The sequence below is a fragment of the Astatotilapia calliptera genome, chromosome 16, assembly GCF_900246225.1.
Source record: "Astatotilapia calliptera chromosome 16, fAstCal1.2, whole genome shotgun sequence".
Lineage (NCBI taxonomy): Eukaryota > Metazoa > Chordata > Actinopteri > Cichliformes > Cichlidae > Astatotilapia > Astatotilapia calliptera.
In genome coordinates this window covers 34,752,430-34,758,429 of record NC_039317.1, presented here as the reverse complement: position 1 = coordinate 34,758,429, position 6,000 = coordinate 34,752,430, and positions in this window count along the sequence as shown.

Genomic DNA, 6,000 nt, shown 5'->3' with positions numbered 1-6,000 from the left:
CTCCTCCTAACCTCCTCCTATCCTCCTCCTAACCTTCTCCTGTTCCAGACCTCCTCCTGTCCTCCTCCTAACCTCCTCCTGACCTCCTCTTCTCGTCTTCCTGACCTCCTCCAGATCTTCTCCTGACCTCTTCCTGTCCTCCTCCCAATCTCCTCCTGACCTTCTCCAGACCTCCTCCTGTCCTCCACCTGACCTTCTGACCTCCTCCAGACCTTCTCCTCCTGTCGTCCTCCTATCCTCCTCCAGACCTCTTCCTGTCCTCCTCCTGTCCTCTTCCTGACCTCCTCCTGTCCCAGACCTCCTCCTGACCTCCTCCTGACCTCCTCCTGTCCCAGACCTCCTCCTGTCCTCCTCCCAATCTCCTCCTGACCTCCTCCCATCGTCCTCCTTACCTCCCCCTCTCCTCCTCCTGTCTCTCTTCAGTAAAAACGTCTTCCTGACCATTGCTGATGAGGTTTCAGTCGACGATCAGCTGATCACCGTCAGGTCTTTGCTCCTACTATCCTGTCGTCCTCCTATCCTCCTCCAGACCTCCTCCTGTCCTCCTCCTGACCTCCTGTCGACCGTCAGGTCTTTGCACCCTGTCTGACGTGACTGTCAGATACACACTGCACACCACGCTGAGATCAGGTAAGTTTCCAGCTAACAGCTGTTGGTGCCACTATTTCAGGTCAAACTGTGTTTTTTCATTTTTTTGTAGATTTAGCAAAAGAAGCAAATGACGTGTTTTGTGAGAGGCGAGCAAACACAACGAGCCTGAAGATCCGTTTTAAAATGAAAATTGAAATGTTGCGTGTTCATCTAGTTCATCCCTGGAGTTAGAGGCTCACCTTGGCTCATCTCGGCTTCACCTCGGCTTTACGAGCAAACTGAGCTCGGTGTTACGGTCGAAGTGCTGAACAGACCTTTGTGGGCTGTGAGCGCTTCATCTGCTCGCGTGGCCTTTGCGTGTTTCCTAGCAGTGGAAACGTAGCTGAATCACATTAAAAGAAGTGCGGTGTGACAGAGAGCTGGGCACGGCGCCGTGTTTTGGAAAAAACTGTTGGTGAGCACCCAAACCCTCCATGAAGAAAATACTCCTCCTGTCTCAGACCTCCTCTGTCCTTCTCCAGACCTCCTCCTGTCGTCCTCCTGTCCCAGACCTCCTCTGTCCTCCTCCTGACCTCCTCCAGACCTCCTCCTGACATCCTCCTGTCGTCCTCCTGTCCCAGACCTCCTCTGTCCTTCTCCAGACCTCCTCCTGTCGTCCTCCTGTCCCAGACCTCCTCTGTCCTCCTCCTGACCTCCTCCAGACCTCCTCCAGACCTCCTCCTGACATCCTCCTGTCGTGCTCCTGTCCCAGACCTCCTCTGTCCTCCTCCTGTCCCTGTCGTCCTCCTGTCGTCCTCCTGTCCTAGACCTCCTCTGTCCTCCTCCTGACCTCCTCCTGTCGTCCTCCTGTCCCAGACCTCCTCTGTCCTTCTCCAGACCTCCTCTGTCCTCCTCCTGACCTCCTCCAGACCTCCTCCTGACATCCTCCTGTCGTCCTCCTGTCCCAGACCTCCTCTGTCCTCCTCCTGTCCCTGTCGTCCTCCTGTCGTCCTCCTGTCCCAGACCTCCTCTGTCCTCCTGACCTCCTCCTGTCGTCCTCCTGTCCCAGACCTCCTCTGTCCTTCTCCAGACCTCCTCCTGTCCTCCTCCCGATCCCCTCCTGACCCCCTCCAGTTAGCTCCTCCTGATCTTCTCCTGACCTCCTCCAGACCTCCTCCCGTCGTCCTCCTGTCCCAGACCTCCTCTGTCCTCCTCCTGACCTCCTCCTGTCGTCCTCCTGTCCCAGACCTCCTCTGTCCTTCTCCAGACCTCCTCCTGTCCCAGACCTCCTCATGTCGTCCTCCTGTCGTCCTCCTGTCTCAGACCTCCTCTGTCCTTCTCCAGACCTCCTCCTGTCGTCCTCCTGTCCCAGACCTCCTCTGTCCTCCTCCTGTCCCTGTCGTCCTCCTGTCGTCCTCCTGTCCTAGACCTCCTCTGTCCTCCTCCTGACCTCCTCCTGTCGTCCTCCTGTCCCAGACCTCCTCTGTCCTTCTCCAGACCTCCTCTGTCCTCCTCCTGACCTCCTCCAGACCTCCTCCTGACATCCTCCTGTCGTCCTCCTGTCCCAGACCTCCTCTGTCCTCCTCCTGTCCCTGTCGTCCTCCTGTCGTCCTCCTGTCCCAGACCTCCTCTGTCCTCCTGACCTCCTCCTGTCGTCCTCCTGTCCCAGACCTCCTCTGTCCTTCTCCAGACCTCCTCCTGTCCTCCTCCCGATCCCCTCCTGACCCCCTCCAGTTAGCTCCTCCTGATCTTCTCCTGACCTCCTCCAGACCTCCTCCCGTCGTCCTCCTGTCCCAGACCTCCTCTGTCCTCCTCCTGACCTCCTCCTGTCGTCCTCCTGTCCCAGACCTCCTCTGTCCTTCTCCAGACCTCCTCCTGTCCTCCTCCCGATCTCCACCTGACCCCCTCCAGTTAGCTCCTCCTGATCTTCTCCTGACCTCCTCCTGTCCTCCTCCTGACCTCCTCCTGTCCTCCTCCTGACCTCCTCTGTCCTCCTCCTGACCTCCTCCAGACCTCCTCCTGTCGTCCTCCTGTCCCAGACCACCTCCTGTCGTCTTCCTGACCTCCTCCTATCCTCCTCCTGTTCCAGACCTCCTCCTGTCCTCCTCCTAACCTCCTCCTGTCATCTTTCTTACCTCCTCCTATCCTCCTCCTAACCTTCTCCTGTTCCAGACCTCCTCCTGTCCTCCTCCTAACCTCCTCCTATCCTCCTCCTAACCTTCTCCTGTTCCAGACCTCCTCCTGTCCTCCTCCTAACCTCCTCCTGACCTCCTCTTCTCGTCTTCCTGACCTCCTCCAGATCTTCTCCTGACCTCTTCCTGTCCTCCTCCCAATCTCCTCCTGACCTTCTCCAGACCTCCTCCTGTCCTCCACCTGACCTTCTGACCTCCTCCAGACCTTCTCCTCCTGTCGTCCTCCTATCCTCCTCCAGACCTCTTCCTGTCCTCCTCCTGTCCTCTTCCTGACCTCCTCCTGTCCCAGACCTCCTCCTGACCTCCTCCTGACCTCCTCCTGTCCCAGACCTCCTCCTGTCCTCCTCCCAATCTCCTCCTGACCTCCTCCCATCGTCCTCCTTACCTCCCCCTCTCCTCCTCCTGTCTCTCTTCAGTAAAAACGTCTTCCTGACCATTGCTGATGAGGTTTCAGTCGACGATCAGCTGATCACCGTCAGGTCTTTGCTCCTACTATCCTGTCGTCCTCCTATCCTCCTCCAGACCTCCTCCTGTCCTCCTCCTGACCTCCTGTCGACCGTCAGGTCTTTGCACCCTGTCTGACGTGACTGTCAGATACACACTGCACACCACGCTGAGATCAGGTAAGTTTCCAGCTAACAGCTGTTGGTGCCACTATTTCAGGTCAAACTGTGTTTTTTCATTTTTTTGTAGATTTAGCAAAAGAAGCAAATGACGTGTTTTGTGAGAGGCGAGCAAACACAACGAGCCTGAAGATCCGTTTTAAAATGAAAATTGAAATGTTGCGTGTTCATCTAGTTCATCCCTGGAGTTAGAGGCTCACCTTGGCTCATCTCGGCTTCACCTCGGCTTTACGAGCAAACTGAGCTCGGTGTTACGGTCGAAGCGCTGAACAGACCTTTGTGGGCTGTGAGCGCTTCATCTGCTCGCGTGGCCTTTGCGTGTTTCCTAGCAGTGGAAACGTAGCTGAATCACATTAAAAGAAGTGCGGTGTGACAGAGAGCTGGGCACGGCGCCGTGTTTTGGAAAAAACTGTTGGTGAGCACCCAAACCCTCCATGAAGAAAATACTCAGATGAATTCAAGGTTTCACAAACTAAAGGTGACGACGAGTCACACGGCACTCGACGACACGTTAACAGGAGCTCATCTTTAAAATAAGCCCGGGGTTCATTCATGCTCATAAACCACACGACCTTTAGATCCCAGCAAACAGGTGGTTACAGATAAATAATCACGTGAGAAGACGAGATAACGACTCACAGCAGGTAACACAGAAGACTTCCTGATGCGAAGTGTTTCCCTGTGCAGGACAGCCTCTGCTCTGAGACTCACGTCACCAAGTCTCCATAGCAACTTCAGCCAAGACGCCAACACAGACATATATCAGCAAACACCGCAGAACGACAACACCAAGAATAAACCCAGATGAACATTTCTACACTGGGTTCAAAGCCAAACTGAACCAGCGGCTCCTCAGGCCACATTTTTAAATATTCACCAGTTTTTTATGTGATAACATTTCCTGTGCACAGAGGAAGCAGCCGCTGGCCGGCGTTCTGCTGCTTCGGGTTGTGATAAACTCAGAAGAACAATGAGCCGAGAACCCTACCCTGGGGTACACCGGAGTCCCGGATACACGGCGAAGACGTTCAACTTTCAGATAAACAACACTCACTCACAACACCACAGAAACGCTGCTCTGCTTTCACCTCAGAGGGGTGGCCAACGTTTGAGTGCAGGCTCGAGGTCAAAGCAGAAAATAAAGCCAAACTTAAAAGCAGCTTTTGAACACTGCACGGAGAGCGGGCCGGGGTCGGGGTCTTCCTGCGTTCCAGCTCTGAGCTCTCAGCCCTGATATGAAAACATTACTTTGATCATGAAGCGTCTGAAATGTGACCAGAGGGACGTGAGACACTGTGAAACTGAATCACTGTGAGATCTCTGTGGACAAACATTACACTTCAGTCTGGTGAGCGCTTTAAACATGGACGGCTCGTGCCGATGCAGGAGTATTAAAAGTTGTTTGCTGGCATCTCCACACCAGGAATAACACGGCACGTTATGAACGGAGCGATTAGCGGCTCGGTGACCGAGCAGCCGAGCGGGTCTCAGCGCTGCTGTGACTGGGAGCAAATGGGATTTCACTGCGGTACGAGCTGTCAAAACATGGCTGTGTTTCACCTCTCGAAGCACATCCTGCCTGCACGCTCTGACTGTGTGCGCGAGCTCTTTAGCAGCATCCTGAGTCTGTGCAGCTGTCTCTCTTTGTTTGTACAACCGCAGCTCTGGCAGAGTTTCCACCTGCTGCTGTTTCTTCCTGTGTCTTTACTCAGAAAACGCTGAGCGCTCGCCGCTCGACCACAAACAGCAAACAGCACGTTAACTGTTTGGCCTGCGACTCCAGCTGTAGCAGAGAGCCCGACCCTGGGCGATTCCACCACATTAGAGTCCTGTTAAAGCATCTGATGGTGTAATCTGCACTCAGATTTATGCTTCACACGCATCAAAGGATGTGAGATGACAGAGATGTGAAACCACAGAAAGAAAGAACTCTTCACACGTTCCCACTCGTGTTCTCTGCAGATCAACGGGAATATTTCTGCTGAGATCGTTCTGGTGCTTTAGACACGCGGATCTGTTCGCGTGGAAAACACTTTGCTGTGATGAAGCAATGAGAAGTGACAGGAGTGAGACTGAAACTACGTGACTATCACAGCACGATCGTATCACGTTCTCATGAACCAGCGTCCTCGAGTTCGCTTCAAAGGCTCAAACTCAGGACCTCTGACCCGTTTGCTGCTGGATGCTGAAGGGTCAGGTCCAGTTAGCGGTGCGGGTACAGGATGGAAACTTTATTTTATAACTGAAAACAACTGAACTTTCAAAATAAGAGCCACTTGTCACACGCATCGCGATGGCGTTCTTTGAAACTGTGAAACAACAACAAAGGTCGAACATCAGACACGAGTGCTGACGACTGAAACCTGAAGGAATCAGATGCTAGAATAAATCGTCTTCCTTTGGTGACGTGTTCAGCGTGTGATGCTCTGACTCTGAACTTACCAGAACCGACGGCTCAGACAGATGAACCCGGTCGAGATCAGCATGAAGATGCAGAACGTGACGATGATCACCAACGAGCACAACATTTAGAGATGAACATCAACATGAACAACATCATTGTTCTAACAATATAATATCATGTTATTACAATATACACAACTATCACGTTCGTA